This window comes from Saimiri boliviensis, chromosome 2 (genome assembly GCF_048565385.1).
Source record: "Saimiri boliviensis isolate mSaiBol1 chromosome 2, mSaiBol1.pri, whole genome shotgun sequence".
NCBI lineage: Eukaryota > Metazoa > Chordata > Mammalia > Primates > Cebidae > Saimiri > Saimiri boliviensis.
In genome coordinates this window covers 130579352-130598196 of record NC_133450.1, presented here as the reverse complement: position 1 = coordinate 130598196, position 18845 = coordinate 130579352, and the positions used below count along the sequence as shown (strand labels likewise).

The following is an 18845-nucleotide window of genomic DNA, read 5'->3' as shown; positions in this document are numbered from 1 at the left end:
GGGGAGTATTTTTTTTTTTTTTTTTTTTTTAGGCGGAGTTTCGCTCTTGTTACCCAGGCTGGAGTGCAATGGCGCGATCTCGGCTCACCGCAACCTCCGCCTCCTGGGTTCAGGCAATTCTCCTGCCTCAGCCTCCTGAGTAGCTGGGATTACAGGCACGCACCACCATGCCCAGCTAATTTTTGTATTTTTAGTAGAGACGGGGTTTCACCATGTTGACCAAGATGGTCTCGATCTGTCGACCTCGTGATCCACCCGCCTCAGCCTCCCAAAGTGCTGGGATTACAGGCTTGAGCCACCGCGCCCGGCCGGGGAGTATGTATTTTAACTTCTCTTAGGTAAATTCCTAGGAAGGCCGTGTGCAGTGGCTCACCCCTGTAATCCCAGCACTCTAGGAGGCCAAGGAGAACAGATCATTTGAGACCAGCCTGGACAACATGTCAAAACCCTGTCTCTATTAAAGATGCAAAAAAATTAGCTGAATGTGGTGGCACATGTCTATAATCCCAGCTACTCAAGAGGCTGAGGCGCGAGAATCATTTGAACCATAGGGTGGTGGTTGCAGTGAGCCGAGATGGCATTACTGCATTCCAGGTTGGGTAATAGAGCAAGACTCTCCCTCAGGAGATAAAAAAACAAGAACAACAGAAAAAACCCTAGGAACGGAATTGCTAGGTCATCAGGTAAGCCATATGTTTAGTTCTATAAAAAAAACTGGGCTGGGCGAGGCGGCTCACACCTGTAATCCCAGCAGTTTGGGAGGCTGAGGCAGGCAGATCACCTGAGGTCAGGAGCTGGAGACCAGCCTGACCAACATGGAGAAACCCTGTCTCTACTAAAAATACAAAATTAGCTGGATGTGATGGCATATGCCTGTAATCCCAGCTACTCGGGAGGCTGAGGCAGGAGAATTGCTTAAACCCAGGAGGTGGAGGTTGCAGTGAGCCAAGATTGCACCATTACATTCCAGCCAGGGCAGCAAAAGAGAAACTGTCTCAAAAAAAAAAAAAAAAAAAAAAATAGTTGGGCATGGTGGTAGTGGCAGGTGCCTGCAATTCCAGTTACTCAGGAGGCTGAGGAGGAGAATTGCTTGAACCTGAGAGGCAGAGGTTTTGATGAGCTGAGATTGTGCCATTGCACTCCAGCTCTGGATGACAGAGCAAGACTCCATCTCAGGAAAAAAAAAAAAAAAAAAAAAAAAAGGAAACTTCTGGTTGGGCACAGTGGCTCACACCTGTAATCCCAGCATGTTGGAAGGCTAAGGCAGGAGGATTGCTTGAGCCCAAGAGTCTGAGACCAGCCTGGGCAACATGGCCAGACCCCCGTTTCTACTAAATATATAAAAATTAGCTGAGTGGTGGCATGCAGCTGCAGTCCCAGCTACTAAGGAGGCTGAGGTGAGAGAATCATTTGAGCCTGGGAGGTAGAGACTGCGGTGGGCCAAGATCATGCCACCACACTCCAGCCTGGGCGACAGACACCCTATCTCCAAAAAAAAAGAAAGAAACTTCCTGCCCTTTCTCCTAGGTGATTGCCCGTCTAACCCTCATACCAGTGAGTTATGAGCATTCCACTTGCTCCCCATCTTCCCCAACATCTGGTGGTATCTGTCTTTTAAATCCAAGTCATTCTGGTGAATGTCTAGTGTCTCTCTGTGGTTTTGTTTGTTTGTTTGTTTGTTGAGACAGAGTTTCATTCTGTCGCCCAGGCTGAAGTGCAGTGGCCCTGTCTCAGCTCACTGCAACATCTGCCTCCTGGGTTCAACCAATTCTCCCACCTCGGCCTCCTGAGTAGTTGGTATTACAGGTGCGTGCCACAATGCCCAGCTAATTTTTTTTTTTTTTTTGAGACAAAGCGTTGCTCTGTCACCCAGGCTGCAGTGTAGTGGCGCAATCTCGGCTCATTGCAACCTCTGTTCCCCAGGTTCAAGCGATTCTCCTGCCTCAGCCTCCTGAGTAACTGGGATTAGAGGCGCATGCCACCATGACCACAGGCTAATTTTTTTTTTTTTTTTTTTTTTTTTTTTAAGAAAGAGTCTCGATCTGTGGCCCAGGCTGGGGTGCAATGATGCGATCTCAGTTCACTACAACCTTCGCCTCCCAAGTTCAAGCAATTCTCCTGCCTCAGCCTCCTGAGTAGCTGGAACTACAGGCACCCGCCACCATGTCCAGCTAATTTTTTTTTTTTTTTTTTTTTGAGACGGAGTTTCGCTCTTGTTACCCAGGCTGGAGTGCAATGGCGCGATCTCGGCTCACCGCAACCTCCGCCTCCTGGGTTCAGGCAATTCTCCTGCCTCAGCCTCCTTAGTAGCTGGGAATACAGGCACACGCCACCATGCCCAGCTAATTTTTTATATTTTTAGTAGAGACGGGGTTTCACCATGTTGACCAGGATGGTCTCGATCTCTTGACCTCGTGATCCACCCGCCTCGGCTTCCCAAAGTGCTGGGATTACAGGCTTGAGCCACCGCGCCCGGCAGTCCAGCTAATTTTTATATTTTTAGTAGAGGCAGGGTTTCACCATATTGGCCAGGCTGGTCTGGAACTCCTGGGCTCAAGCGATCCTCCCACCTTAGCCTCCCAAAGTGCTGGGATTATAGGCATGAACCATTGCACCCAGTCACATGTTTAGCTTATTACACAAATAATGTATCTTTATTGTGGAAAAGCCAGAAAACACAGATTTGTAAAAAGAGACCACGTTTAGCTGACAGGATGTCAGTTGACAAGTGTCTTGCTTCTTTTCTTTTTTTAACATTGTGACAAAACACCCACAACGTAGAATGTACCATCCTAACCACTTTATTTATTTATTTTTTAAATTAATTAATTATTTATTTTTTAAAAGATGGGGTTTCACCATGATGGCCAGGCTGGTCTTGAACTCCTGACGTCGGGTGATCCACTCACCTTGGCCTCCCAAAGTGTTAGGATTACAGGCTTGAGCCACTGTGCCCACCCACCACTTTATTTTTTTACTATTACAAAAGTTTATTTAACAAAAAGTCTAATAGGAAGGCCAGGCACGGTGGCTCACGCCTGTAATCCTAGCACTTTGGGAGGCCGAGGTGGGTGGATCACCTGAGGTCAGGAGTTTAAGACCAGCCTGGCCATCATGGTGAAACCCCATCATAAAAAAAAAAAAAAAAAAAGTCTAATAGGAAAATGTGCATGACGTAATTTTTACATCATAGTAAAATGGGCCCTGTGGAGAGAGGACATGGGTTTCTCCGCTGAACAGCCATTATTTATACTCGTTCCAAGGCTTCTAACACGAGGATGCTATTTCCTCATATTACCACCATTCCAATATTGTTCATTGTCCACCAGTCGCCATCTCCACACATTCATCTATCACAAGATTCATAAAGGGATCAACTCTCTGCAATATTCCTTGGACATGTCTGCCACCATTTAATTTAATGATAACTTCTTCTTTTTTTTTTTTTGAGATGGAGTTTCGCCCTTGTTACCCAGGCTGGAGTGCAATGGTGCGATCTCGGCTCACCGCAACCTCCGCCTCCTGGGTTCAGGCAATTCTCCTGCCTCAGCCTCCGGGGTAGCTGGGATTACAGGCACGCGCCACCATGCTCAGCTAATTTTTTGCACCATTAGTAGAGACGGGGTTTCACCATGTTGACCAGGATGGTCTCGATCTCTTGACCTCGTGATCTACCCGCCTCGGCCTCCCAAAGTGCTGGGATTACAGGCTTGAGCCACCGCGCCCGGTTTAATGATAACTTCTTGTCCATACATTTTTTCAGCTCAGGAGGTGAGCTTTACTCATGGTGGCTGCTCCATGGGCTCACAGATGCCTTGGAACGGAATGCACAGCATCCTTCACACTCCCACGGTAGGCCTGGTGTCTTGCATCTGGCGTCACAGACCTCACCACTTTATTTTTATTTATTTATTTTTTTTGAGACAAAGTCTCACTCTGTTGCCCAGTTTGGACTGCAGTGGCAAGATCTTGGCTCACTGCAACCTCCGTCTCCTGGGTTCAAGTGATTCTCCTGCCTCAGCCTCCCAAGTAGCTGGGATTATGGGCACGTGCCACCATGGCCAGCTAATTTTTGTATTTTTAGTAGAGATGGGGTTTCACCATGTTGGCCAGGCTGGACTTGAACTCCTGACCTCAGGCGATCTGCCCACCTCGGCCTCCCAAAGTGATGGAATTACAGGCATGAGCCACCATGCCCAGCCTTAACCATTTTAAAGTATGCAGTTCAGGTCAGGTGCTGTGGCTCACACCTGTAATCCCAGCACTTTGGGAGGCTGATCACCTGCAGTCAGGAGTTTGAGACCAGCCTGGACAACACGGCGAAAACCTGTCTTTACTAAAAATACAAAAATTATCTGGTGTAGTGGCAGGCACCTGTAATCCCAGCTACTTGGGAGGCTGAGGTGGGAGGGTCACTTGAACCAAAAAGGTGGAGGTTGCAGTGAGCCGAGATCTCGCCACTGCCCTCCAGCCTGGTGGACAGAGTGCAACTCTTTGTCTCAAAAAAATAAAAATAAGTAAATGAGTAAGTAAATAAAGTGTGCAGGTCAGTGGCACCAAGCACACTGATGTTGCTGGGGAGTCTTGCCACTATCCATCTCCAGAACTTTCTCATCTCCCAAACAAGCCCTGTACCATTACCCATTAAGCAGGTACTCCCCATCCCCTCACTCAGTACCTGGCACTCACCATTCACTTTTTTGTTTGTTTGTTTGTTTTTTGAGATAGGGTCTCATTCTGTTGTCCAAGCTGGAGTGCAGTGGAACTATCTTGGCTCACCACAGCCTCAGCCTCCCCAAGTAGCTGGGACTACAGGTGTGCACCACCACACCTTGCTCATTTTTAATTATTATTATTATTATTATATTTTTGAGACAGAGTCTCACTCTGTTGGCCAGGCTGGAGTGCAGTGGCACAATCTTGGCTCACTGCAACTTCTGCCTCCCGGTTTCAACGATTCTCCTGCCTCAGCCTCCTGAGTAGCTGGGATTAGGAGCGCATGCCACCATGCCCAGCTAATTTTTGTATTTTTAGTAGAGATGGGGTTTCACCATGTTGGTCAGGCTGGTCTTGAACTGCTGAACTCGTGATCTGCCCGCCTCGGCCTCCCAAAGTGCTAGGATTACAGGCGTGAGCCACCGTGCCTGGCATTTTTAAATTTTTCTTTATTTTAGAGACAAAGTCTCACTATGTTGCCCAGGCTAGTCTTGGGATGAGATCCTCCTGGATTTCGGGTGAACCCTCAAAGACAGAGAGGCGCACGCACAGCAGAGAAGAGCAGGTGAGGTGGAGGCAGAGGCTAGGGGATGCAGTTGCAATCCCCGGAGCCCAAGGACCGGACCGGTGGACCCTGGAAACGGCAGCGGGGGCGCCAGCCCTGCTGACACCTTGATTCCGGACTTCATCGCAGAAGTCAGAGAAGAAATCCCTGTCTTCCAGAGCCCCCAGTGGGTGGCGCTGTGGTGCGGCAGCCACAGGAAACACGTGCTTTCTAGAATGACAGCTGGCATCCGCAGGAACAGCAGGGAGGCATCAGCGTTTGGAAAGCAGACTGGGTTGATGTGCAGTCCTGGAAAAGGAGACGAAGATTTATGTCTGCTGGCAGGGAGCCTGCGTGTTCAGCAGCTTCTGGAAGGAATCGATGGATGGAAGGTGCCGGAGGCATTGCTGACAGCGTCTCCTGAGGCCAGGCTCCAGAGCTGGAACCTGGTAGAAGCCTTAGTCTCGTTCACTGCAGCCGCGACGGGGGTTTGGGCCGTGTGAGATCTGAGCCCAGGCCCCACCTCGAGGTCCCCTCTCAGCTTCTCCATCTGTGACCTGGGCTGCACCTGCCTGGCCGCTGCTCTCAAGAGATGGTGAGCAGTGCTCTGTGCCGCGTGGCCTGACTGCCGAGGTTCTGTGAAGACTGAAACCACAGGGGCTGAAAGCGATGGAGCCCCCAGGCCACCAGGGTTGGCTGCCCCCGCTCCCAACTCCATCTTCTCTCTGAAGGCTGTGCCTTTCCTTTCAGTATGACCTAAGCCCTTTGCAGTGATATCTCCATGTGGACATTTCCTTACGCAGTGTCTGGGTCCACCCTGTAGAGCTGAGCTGAACGGCACAATCAGGACTTTCTATTGGGACAACTGAATGCGACCTCCCCACTGCCGGCTCTGCCCTCCTGTTTCCACGGGTCTGGATGTTCCTTCTGCACAGGGTGGGGGTGGTGGCTGGAAGTCAGCCTCTGTGGGAGGTGCCCCAACCCCATGCCTCTTGCCCCCAGATAGGACTTTCCCCTGGGCGTTGCGCGTGGTCCCAGTTGGCCAACGTGGAGCTGAGTCGGGAGGATGTGAGTGACCCTCTCCTCCCAAAGATGACCTAGAATCCTTGGGGACTGAGAAACCTGCTGAGAGAGAAAGGAAACAATGGGAACAGTGCCCACAGCTGTGCTTCCTCGGTAGCCAGGTGGTGGGGCTGCTGGCGAAGGGGAAAGGGCAGCCAGTCGGGGTGGGGGTGGGGGAAAGTGGGGCCCCTAGAGGAGAGCTCATCCTGGAGAAGTTTACCAATAGGAGAGGAAGGCAGGAGCATGGAGGTATCTGTCTCTCATACCGCAGCCCTGCCTCTGGGGGTAGTAATGCCACCCCAAGGAACAGGGCTTGTGAACTCACAGAACACCAGAGTGTTCTGGGCACTGGGCTCCCCCAGCCTGCCTGCCCAGCCTCATCCACTGCCGCACGTCCAGGGGGGCGTGGGCCCAAGCTAAGCGGTGCCCAGCATTCTCCTGGCCACAGACCTGGGTCCAAGGTGGGCCGGTAACCTTGGGAGGTGGAATCCAATGGAATCCTGGGGCATTACTGATGCCTGGGGGGACAAGCTTCTCCTGCTGGACAGTGGGGAGTGCAGATACAACGTCTGGAACCTCTCTGGCCATTTCTGCTTCTACAGAGGGAGCCAGGCTGACCTCCAGCCACGCGCCCAGGCAGACACTGGAGGCGAGAGACGAGAAAGTTGCAGGGACACGGAGCCCCCGATATGGGGTCTGGAAGCCCAAGGGCACCCACAGCCTGCCCATCTGGGTGCCTACAGGAGCCCTTCTGTCATTTAACCAGTTGAATCATCCAGGATTCCAGCAAGAAATAGGATTCCCCCCAGAAGGACTGAAGGAGACTTGAATGAAAGGGCAAGATGGGTGAACAGGGATTTGGAAACAAACCAAGGATGTCAGGGCGCCCAGAGGCTAGGAACAGAGAGAAGCCAAAGGGACAAGGGGAAGGACAGCACCTGAGCGGCTGCCTGGTGAGAGCAGCAGTCGGGAAGGACAGATTCCCCTTCACTGGAGTTGAGAAGTGAGGAGACTGAACACGCCGACTCCTCCCTCCTCCCACCCTAGCCTCCTCCTGGGCTTCCCTGTTCTGAGTTGAATTGTGTACCCACAGAATTCATATGTTGAAGTCCTAACCCCAATTAGGACCTTATTTGGAATGAGGGTTGTTGCAGATGTGATTAAAGCGGGGTCATACTGGAGAAGGGCAGACCCCAATCCAATATGACTGGTGTCCTTACAAGAGGGAAAATGTGGGCTGGGCGCAGTGGCTCATGCCTGTAATCCCAGCACTTTGGGAGGCCGAGGTGGGTGGATCACTGGTCAGGAGTTCGAGACCAACCTGACCAATATGGTGAAACCCCATCTACTAAAAATACAAAAATTAGCCCAGCATGGCGGCAGGCACCTGTAATCCCAGCTACTTGGCAGGCTGAGACAGGAGAATTGCTTCAACCTGGGAGGCAGAGGTTGCGGTGAGCCGAGATTGCACCACTGCACTTCAGCCTGGATGACAGAGTGAGATTCCATCTCAAAAAAACAAAAAAAAAAAAGGGCCGGGCGCGGTGGCTCAAGCCTGTAATCCCAGCACTTTGGGAGGCCGAGGCGGGTGGATCACAAGATCAAGAGATCGAGACCATCCTGGTCAACATGGTGAAACCCTGTCTCTACTAAAAATACAAAAAATTAGCTGGGCATGGTGGTGCGTGCCTGTAATCCCAGCTACTCAGGAGGCTGAGGCAGGAGAATTGCCTGAACCCAGGAGGCGGTGGAGGTGGCGGTGAGCCAAGATCGCGCCATTGCACTCCAGCCTGGGTAACAAGAGCGAAACTCCATCTCAAAAAAAAAAAAAAAAAAAAAAAAAAAAAAAAAGTGGGGGGTGGGGAAATATGAGCTGGGTGTGGCGGCACACGTAAAAAATCGCAGCACTTTGGGAGGTTGAGGTGGGTGGATCATTTGAGGTAAGGAGTTTGAGACTAACCTGGCCAAGTGGTAAAACCCCATCCCTACTAAAAATACAAAAATTAGCTGGGCATGGTGGCAGGCACCTGTAGTCCCAGCTATTCAGGAGGCTGAGGCAGGAGAATTGCTTGAACTGGGAGGTGGAGGTTGCAGTGAGTGGGGATTGTGCCATTGCACTACAGCTTGGGTGACAAGAGCGAAACTCCTTCTCAAAAAAAAAAAAAAAAAAAAAAAAGGGGAAGTGTGGACAGAGCCATGAACACATGAACACAGGGAAAATGCCACGTGAAGACTAGAATTATGCTGTCACAAGCCAAGAAACTACAGGAGCTAGGACACCAGATCACACCCTTTCCAGCACCTTCAGGGGGAGTATGGTCCTGCCAACACCTTGATCTAGAACTCTGGCCTCCAGAACGGTGGGACAATACATTTCTATTGTTTATGCTATTCCATTTGTTGTACTTTGTTACAGCAACCCTACAAATTAATACCTTCTCTTGAGCAAACCCAATCAGAAGCCAGGCACTGAAGGAGCCTGGAAGAGCTGTCTGCAGGGAAGGCTTCCCAAGGCATAAAAAGCAGTATTGAGAAGGGGTGGTGTGGCAAAAGATCAGCCAGAATGCCAGTTTGGTTGGGTTGTCTGTTAAATGCAACCAGAAGTCTCCAGACCAACATATAATTTGGTACCAGGAGTGGGCTGTTACAAGTATAGAAACTAAAATATGGAGTAGGCTGAGCTAAGGAGGTAAAAATGGTAAAAAAAACCCAAAAACCAAAAACCAAAAAACCAAAAAAAACCCCCACTCTACCAAGTTGGGAAATGGCCACATGGTAGCACATGCCCGAGTAAGTTTGTATCCCAAGTAGCTGGGATTACAGGCATGCGCTACCACGCCCAGCTAATTTTTGTATTTTTTTTTTTTTTTTTTTTTTTTGATACTGAGTTTCACTCTTGTTACCCAGGCTGGAATGCAATGGCGCAATCTCGGCTCACCGCAACCTCCGCTTCCTGGGTTCAGGTAATTCTCCTGCCTCAGCCTCCTGAGTAGCTGGCATTACAGGCACGTGCCACCATGCCCAGCTAATTTTTTGTATTTTTAGTAGAGACGGGGTTTCACCATGTTGACCGGGATGGTCTCGATCTCTTGACCTCGTGATCCACCCACCTCGGCCTCCCAAAGTGCTGGGATTACAGGCTTGAGCCACCGCGCCCGGCCTCTAATTTTTGTATTTTTAGTAGAGACAGGGTTTCTCCATGTTCAGGCTGGTCTCCAGCCTCAGGTGATCCACCCACCTTGGGCTCCCAAAGTGCTGGGATTACAGATGTGAGCCACCATGCTTTCTTCATGTTAATCTTTCCACTCAGAACCAAACCCTGGATCTGCTTTGATGGCAAACTCAGGTCTTTGGGTCAAGTGTGTGCTTGGCTAGAGGTGTGATGTTGTCAGCTAGGGTGGGTCCAGAGGAGCTCATCACCCCTACATACCTGGATAAAAGGCCCCCTGGCCACCTACTCCAATAGCCTTTCCTATACTTCCCCACCAAAGGGCTAAGTGAGGATAAAGTGAAGACAATTATTCTTGCTAATCAATAGCTGAGGAACTCAAAATGCAGCTTGAAGCATCCTGAACACTTCTGGGATATTGACCAACCTATTTTCAACAGCATAAAAGGAAAGAGATGACTTTCCTGGCAGACCAGTGAGGTGAACACAGTGTCTGAGCTGGGGCACCTGGGCAGAAGGAAAGTGGGTGGAGAGGGGTGGGGTGGGCCTCTTCTTCATGGCTTTATTCCCAGGGGTACAGCAGGGCCTGGCACATCACTGAATAAGTCACCAAGGACCCTGCTGTCCTCCCAGGACCCTAAGTGAACCCCTCATGTACCTTTTTTGGTGAAGGGTCACTATTCCCAGTCTACAGCAGTGCCTGAGGCTCAGAGGGCTCCAGTGGCAGAGCTGAGACTGGGACTGGGCTGACCTGTCTGCAGCACGCCTCCACCTGCTACAACACAGATGGACCTTGAAGACCTGTGCTGAAATAAGCCAGTGAAACAGCCAGTCACAAAAAGACAAACACTAGGCTTCCACCCATACGAGGTCCCCAGAGCAGGCAAAGTCACAGACACAGGAAGTGGAATGGTAGTTGCCAGGGACTGGGAGCGGGAGATGGGGAGCTGTTTAATGGAGACAGAGGTTTAGTCTGGGAAGATGAAAAAGTTCTGGAGATGGAGGGTGGTGAGCTTGTACATCAGTGTGAATCTGTTCAATGATACTGGCCTGTGGACTTGAACATGGTTAGAATGGCAAACTATACACATGCACAGTCTTTTTTTTTTTTTCTGAGATAGAATAGTCTCGCTCTGTCATCCAGGCTGGAGTGCAATGGTGTGATCTTGGCTCAATGGAACCTCCACCTCCCAGGTTCAAGCGAATCTCCTGCCTCAGCCTCCTGAGTAGCTGGGACTACAGGTGTGTGCCACCACGCCTGGCTAATTTTTGTATTTTTTAGTAGAAACAGGGTTTCACCATATCGGACAGGCTAGTCTCGAACTCCTTACCTCGTGATCTGCCTGCTTCAGCCTCAGTGCTGGATTACAAACGTGAGCCATTGCACCTAGCCTTTTGTTTGTTTGTTTCTGAAACAGAGTCTCATTCTGTCCCCAAGGCTGGATGCAGTGGCTCCATCTCAGCTCACTACAACCTCCGCCTCCTGGGTTCAAGCAATCCTCCTGCCTCAGCCTCCCAAGTAGCTGGGACTATAGAAGCATGCCACCACGCCCAACTAATTTTTGTATTTTTAGTAGAGATGGGGTTTCACCATATTGGCCAGGCTGGCCTTAAACTCCTGACATCAGGTGATCTACCCACCTTAGCCTCCCAAAGTGATGGGATTACAGGTGTGAGCTACTGCACCTGGCCTATTTATTTATTGTATTTGTTTTTGTTTTGTTTGTTTTGAGACAGAGTCTTGCTCTGTCACCCAGGCTGGAGTGCAGTGGTGTGATCGTGGCTCAGTGGAACCTCTGCCTCCCGGGTTCAAGTGATTCTCTTACCTCAGCCTCCTGAGTAGCTGGGATTACAGGCATGTACCACCACACCAAGCCAATTTTTGTGTTTTCAGTAGAAATGGGGTCTCACCATGCTAGCCAGGCTGGTCTCAAACTCCTGACCACAAATGATCTGCCCACCTTGGCCTCCCAAAATGCTGGGATTACAGGCATGAGCAATTGTGCCCAGCCTTTATATTTTATTTTTTGAGGCAGAGTTTCACTTTTGTCGCCCAGATTGTGCAATGGCACGATCTCGGCTCACTGCAACCTCTGTCTGCTGGGTTGAAGTGATTCTCTTGCATCAGCCTTCCGAGTAGCTGGGGTTACAGGTGCCCACCATCATGCTCATCTAATTTTTTGTATTTTTAGTAGAGATGGGTTTTCACCATGTTGGCCAACACTTGATCTCCTGACTTCGTGATCTGTTCGCCTCCACCTCCCGAAGGGCTGGGATTACATGCGTGAGCCACCACAGCCAGACATTTTTATCTATTTCCTGAGACAGGGTCTCATTCTGTCGCCCAGGCTGGAATGCAGTGGTGTGATTTTGGCTCATTGCAGCCTCAATTTCCCTGGGCTCAGGTGATTCTTCTACCTCAGCCTCCCAAGTAGCTGGGACTACAGGCACATGCCACCATGTCAGCTTAATTTTTTTTTCTTTTTTGAGATGGAGTTTTGCTCTTGTTGCCCAGACTGGAGCACAGTGGTACGATCTCGGCTCATTGCAATCTGTGCCTCCCAGGTTCAAGCAGTTCTCCTGCCTCACCCTCCCTAGTAGCTGGGACTACAGGTGTGTGCCACCATGCCTAGCTAATTTTTGTATTATTTGTAGAGATGGGGTTTCGCCATGTTGACCAACGTCCTGACCTCAGATAATTCACCCGTCTCGGCCTCCCAAAGTGCTGGGATTACAGGTGTGAGCCAACATGCCTGGTCAGAATATTTTCATTGCCCTAAAAAGCCTCTGTGCTCTGCCTATCAGCCTGCTCCCTCCTAACCCCTGGCAACCTCTCATATTTCTTTTACTGTCTTCATAGTTTTGGCTTTTCCAGAATGTCATGCAGTTGGAATCATACAATATGTAGTCTCTTCAGATTGGCTTCTTTCAATTAGTAATATGCATTGAAGATTCCTCTGGCCAGGCCGGGCTCGGGGGCTCATTCCTATAATCCCAGCACTTTGGGAGGCCAAGGCGGGTGGATCATGAGGTCAAGAGATCAAGACCATCCTGGTCAATGTGGTGAAATCCTGTCCTACTAAAAATACAAAAATTAGTTGGGCATGGTCGTGCACTCCTGTAGTCCCAGCTCGGGAGGTTGAGGCAGGAGAAATGCTTGAACCCAGGAGGCAGAGGCTGCAGTGAGCCAAGATTGCGCCATTGCACTCCAGCCTGGGCAACAAGAGCAAAACTCCATCTCAAAAAAAAAAAAAAAAAAAAAGATTCCTCTGGCCAGACATGGTAGATTCATGAGTCTCCGTCTCAAAAAAAAGAAAGATTCCAGCCGGGCGCAGTGGCTCAAGCCTGTAATCCCAGCACTTTGGGAGGCCGAGGCGGGTGGATCACGAGGTCAAGAGATCGAGACCATCCTGGTCAACATGGTGAAACCCTGTCTCTACTAAAAATACAAAAAATTAGCTGGGCATGGTGGCACGTGCCTGTAATCCCAGCTACTCAGGAGGCTGAGGCAGGAGAATTGCCTGAACCCAGGAGGCGGAGGTTGCGGTGAGCCGAGATCGCGCCATTGCACTCCAGCCTGGGTAACAAGAGCGAAACTCCGTCTCAAAAAAAAAAAAAAAGAAAGATTCCTCCATGTCTTTTTTCCTTTAGTATAGAATAATATTCCATTATCCGGATGTACCACCAACTGAAGGGTGTCTTGATAACTTCTAAATTTTGGCAATTATGAATTAAGCTGCAATAAACATCTGGGTACAGGGTTTTGTGTGGACATAAGTTTTCAATTCATTTGCATAACTACCAAGGAGCATGATTGCTAGAACGCATGGTTTAATTCTGTAAGAAAATGCCAGACTCAGCTGGGCGCGGTGGCTCAAGCCTGTAATCTCAGCACTTTGGGAGGCTGAGGTGGGTGGATCCCAAGGTCAAGCGATCAAGACCATCCTGGTCAACATGGTGAAACCCCGTCTCTACTAAAAATACAAAACATTAGCTGGGCATGGTGGCATGTGCCTGTAATCCCAGCTACTCAGGAGGCTGAGGCAGGAGAATTGCCTGAACCCAGGAGGCGGAGGTTGCGGTGAGCCGAGATCGCGCCATTGCACTCCAGCCTGGGTAACAAGAGTGAAACTCCGTCTCAAAAAAAAAAAAAAGAAAATGCCAAACTCTTCTACGGTTGCTGTGCCATTTTTTATTCCCACCCGGAAATGAACGTGAGTTCCTGTTCCTCCATCCTCACCAGCATTGGGTGTTGTTTTGGAGAGCAAAGATCACCTGGTGGTCAAAGGTCAGTCTCTGGAAATTAAAAAAAAAAAAAAATCACCTGGTGGCCATCAGGAAGGCCATCCAGAAACAAAACTCCTCATCTGAGAAATTCACAAGTAATTAAGCTTCCCTATTATCTAAAGCAGGCATCTGGGTCTAGGTTTCCTTCCCAACCTTAAATTTTTTTTTTTTTTTTTTTTGAGACGGAGTATCGCTCTTGTTACCCAGGCTGGAGTGCAATGGCGCAATCTCGGCTCACCGCAACCTCCGCCTCCTGGGTTCAGGCAATTCTCCTGCCTCAGCCTCCTGAGTAGCTGGGATTACAGGCACACGCCACCATGCCCAGCTAATTTTTTTGTATTTTTAGTAGAGACGGGGTTTCACCATGTTGACCAGGATGGTCTCGATCTCTTGACCTCGTGATCCACCCGCCTCAGCCTCCCAAAGTGCTGGGATTACAGGCTTGAGCCACCGAGCCCGGCCACTTAAATGTTTTTGTTTTTTGAAATACAGTTTCACTCTTGTTGCCCAGGTTGGAGTGCAATGGCACAATCTCGGCTCACTGCAACCTTGCCTCCCAGGTTCAAGTGATTCTCCTTTCTCTGCCTCCTGAGTAGCTGGGATTACAGGCACCTGCCACCACGCTCATCTAATTTTTTGTATTTTGTAGAGATGGGGTTTCACCATGTTGGCGAGGCTGGTCTCGAACTCCTAACCTCAGGTGATTCACCTGCCTAGGGCTCCCAAAGTGCTGGGATTATAGGCATCAGCCACCTCACCTGGCCCTTTCCCAAAAATTTCTAAGTAACTAGAATCTCTATGGCTCTCCGGAATGCATGCATGTCAGAACTCACTGTGCAACCCTTGCTGACATTAAGGCACCAAAATGTCTACAAATGTAATTACTTGTCATGACCTACATCACTAATGTGGTCCAAATTACCCTTAAGCTCCCACCCTGAGGTTCATACATGCCCCTAAGGAAAAACTCACCGAGGCTGCTTCTTCAGCGTTCTGTTCTCTCTCTCCCAGCTAATTTTTGCATTTTCAGTAGAGATGGGGTTTCACCGTGTTGTCCAGGCTGGTCTCAAACTCCTGACCTCAGGTGATCCACTCAACTCAGCCTCCCAAAGTGCTGGGATTACAGGTGTGAGCCACCATGTCCAGCCAGCGTGCTTTCTTTCCAATAAAACGTTCCTTTTTCTTTTTTCTTTTTCTTTTTTGAGACAGTCTTCCTGTCGCCCAGCCTGGGGTGCAGTAGTGCAATCTCCACTCCCTGCAACCTCCGCCTCACTGGTTCAGGTGATTCTCCTGACTCAGCCTCCTGAGTAGCTGAGATTACAGGCGCCCACTGCCATGCCAGCTAATTTTTGTATTTTTAGTAGAGACGGAGTTTTGCCATGTTGGCCAGGGTGTTCTCAAACTCCTGACCTCAAGTGATCCACCTGCCTCAGCCTCCCAAAATGTTGGAATTACATACAGGCCTGAGCCACCACGCCTGGCCAAATGTTCCTTTTTCAAATCTATACTGTTGCCAGTAAATTTTTCTTACCAACTCGTGAGTGGACCACTTGCCGATGCTGGGGCTCTGATACCTCGCCCAGCAGTCACTGCTTTGAGCATCAGCAGCCATTCCAACAGGTTTGTAGGGGAATCAGGGTTTTTGTTGTTGTTGTTTTTGAGACAGGCTCTCACTGTCACCCAGGCTGGAGTGCAATGGCAAGATCTCAGCTCACTGCAACCTCTGCTTCCTGGGTTCAAGCGATTCTCACGCCTCGGCCTCCCCAGGAGTTGGGACCCCCAGGTGTCCACCACCACATCTGGCTTTTTTTTTTTTTTTTTTTTTTTTAAGACAGAGTCTTGCTCTGTCGTCCAGGCTGGAGTGCAATGGCGACATCTCGGCTCACTGCAACCTTCACCTCCCAGGTTCAAGCGATTCTCCTGCCCCAGCCTCCCGAGTAGCTGGGACTACAAACATACACCACCACACCCAGCTAATTTTTGTATTTTTAGTAGAGACAGAGTTTCACCATGGTGGCCAGGATGGTCTCCATCTCCTGACCTCATGATCCACCCACCTTGGCTTCCCAAAGTGCTGGGATTACAGGTGTGAGCCACTGCATTTGGACTTTTTTTTTTTTTTTTTTTTTGAGAGGGAGTCTCACTCTGTAGCCAGGCTGGAGTGCAGCAGCACGATCTCAGCTCACTGCAACCTCTGCCTCCTGGGTTCAAGCGATTCTCCTGCCTCAGCATCCTGAGTAGCTGGGACTACAGGCACGTACCATTATGCCCAGCTAATTTTTGTATTTTTAGTAGAGACAGGGTTTTGTCATGTTGGCCAGGATGGTCTCGATCTCTTGACCTTGTGATTCACCTGCTTTGGCCTCTCAAAGTGCTGGGATTACAGGTGTGAGCCACCATGCCCAGCCAATTATTATTATTATTTTTTGAGACAGAGTCTTGCTCTGTGTCCAAGGCTGGAGTGATCTTGGCTCACTGCAATCTCTATCTCCCTGGTTCAAGCAATTCTCCTGTCTCAGCCTCCCGAGTAGCTGGAATTACAGGCACAAGCCACCATGCCTGGCTAATGTTTTTGTTTTTTTTTGAAACAAAGCTTCATTGTTGTTGCCCAGGCTGAAGTGCAGTGGCTCAATCTTGGCTCACTGCAAACTTCACCTCTCAGGTTGAAGTGATTCTCCTGCCTCAGCCTCTCAAGTAGCTGGGATTACAGGTGTGTGCCACTACATCCAGCTAATTTTTTTTGTATTATTAGTAGAGATGGGGTTTCACCATGTTGGCCAGGCTGGTCTCGAACTCCTGACCTTAGGTGATCCATCCACCTCAGCCTCCCAAAATGTTGGGATAATGGGCATGAGCCACCACCCTGGTTGAATTCTTTGTATATTTTGGATAACAATGGTACATTCGTTTTCGAGTGACCAGGTGCTTCCGCTAAGAATCCCCCAGGGACAGGCCTCCTGCACTGTGCTGTACCACAAGCCTCCCAGGCACTTACCAGCGATGAACTCTCCTTCTCCCAGTGAGGCAATTATCTCATACTGACTCCTGGCACCGGGGACTCCCCTCCCAGTGGGTGTCTCAGGTTGTTTGAAGTCAACTGGAGATGCCTCTGATGGTCAGGCCCAGAGACGGGCTCATGGCCTCTGCCAGCCTGACTTGGTTTCCAGTGGACCCTGGGACTCAGAGCCAATTGGATGTGGACTGAAATGTACCCAGATCACATCGCCCCCTTGACTGCCCCCACCCCAAGAACTGGGACCTCAGAGGCTGCTCTGGGCATGTGGTATATGAGGTAATCTGGGTCAGTCAGGCTTCTGGGGTGCAAGTAAAGAAACTTGAATCAGCCAGGAGCAGTGTGGCTCACGCCTGTAATGCCAGCACTCTGGGAGGCCAAAGCAGGCTGATCACCTGAGGTCGGGAGTTTGAGACCAGCCTAACCAACATGGAGGAACCCCATCTCTACTAAAAATACAAAAAAAATCTGTGCTCGCTTCAGCAGCACATATACTAAAATTGGAACGATACAGAGAAGATTAGCATGGCCCCTGAGCAAGGATGACACGCAATTTCGTGAAGCATTCCATAAATTAAAAAAATTTTATTTAAAAATACAAAAAATCAGCCAGGCGTGGTAGCACATGCCTGTAATCTCAGCTTCTCGGGAGGCTGAGGTAGGAGAACCGCTTGCACCCGGGAAGCCGAGGTTGCGGTGGGTTAAGATCACACCATTGCACTCTAGCCTGGGCAACAAGAGCGAAACTCCGTATCAAAAAAAAAAGAAAAATCCTAGATTTACAGAACTCACCTGGCAGTCCTGCCACTGGTGATGTGTCAGCCTCTCCACACACACCAGCGTTTCCCCAATGGGGCATGAGTCCTAATCATCTCTGATCTCCAAGAGCCTCCCACTCGGAGCACGTGCTCAATGAATGAGCGCAGAAGCTCATGGGAAGAGAAGTGTGGTGAGGATAGGCTTTTGCCTGCCTAGCGTTTCGGGGCCCAGGCCTCCCTATCCTGTGCCCATGTGGCTCTAGAAAGGCCAAAGCCACCTCCTCTACAGAGTTGGGCACGCCAGCCAGCACAGCTGGCCAAAGGTAGCCCAGGCCTTCCCAGAGCAATGAGGAAAAAATACCCAGCACTTTCTTCCCCAGGGGTTTGAAGTCAAGGGTATGAGTCTGGTAGTGATCCTGCCTGAGGATGAAGTCACCTCTGCAAAGCAGAGAAAATGTGCCATGGTGCCCAGCCTTTTTTTTTTTTTTTTTTTAAGATGGTGTTTCGCTCTTGTTGCCCAGGCTGGAATGCAATGGTGCAATCTCGGCTCACTGCAGCCTCCCGCTCCTGGGTTCAAGCGATTCTCCTGCCTCAGCCTCCTGAGTAGCTGGGTCTACAGGCACCCGCAACCACACCCAGCTAATGTCTATATTTTTAATAGAGACAGAGTTTCACCATGTTGTTCAGGCTGGTCTTGAACTCCTAACCTTAGGTGATCCACCCGCCTCGGCTTCCCAAAGTGCTGAGATTACACACTCAAGCCACTGTGCCCAGCCTTTTTTTTTTTGACACAGTCTCTCTCTGTCACCCAGGCTGGAGTGCAGTGGTGCAATCTCAGCTCACTACTAGCGCTACCTCCCAGGTCCAAATGATTCTCCTGCCTCAGCCTCCTGAGTAGCTGGGATTACAGATGCCCACCGCTACACCTGGCTTATTTTTGTATTTTTTTCTAGATATGGGGTTTTGCCATGCTGGGTCCAGGCTGGTCTCGAACTCCTGACCTGAGGTCATCCACCCACCTCAGTCTCTCAAAGTGCTGGGATTACAGACATGAAACACCTTGCCAGGCCAGAGTTCTGTAAATGACTGAGGCTTGTCCAGAGCACTGAGGGGCACAGAGCAGCGGCACCTGTCTAGCCAGGGGGAGACTCTGCAGCTTTGCAGGGGAGTCATATCTTTATGGAGTGGGGAGTGATTGTGAGGGCATTCACAACCTGAGACTCCAGATAGGTGAGGCATGACAGATACCTTGAAGGGCTCTTATAGTTGTCTGTACATTTCTACTTGAAATTTCAT

At 49.9% G+C, this 18845-nt stretch overlaps 1 non-coding gene across 1 annotated transcript; it reads left to right on the top strand.

The window, feature by feature from the left end:
- Positions 1-17261: 17261 nt before the first annotated feature.
- On the top strand, positions 17262-17368 carry LOC120361430 (U6 spliceosomal RNA). The gene has a single exon (XR_005577623.1). It is a non-coding gene; the product is annotated as a U6 spliceosomal RNA (small nuclear RNA).
- The last annotated feature ends 1477 nt before the right edge of the window (positions 17369-18845 follow it).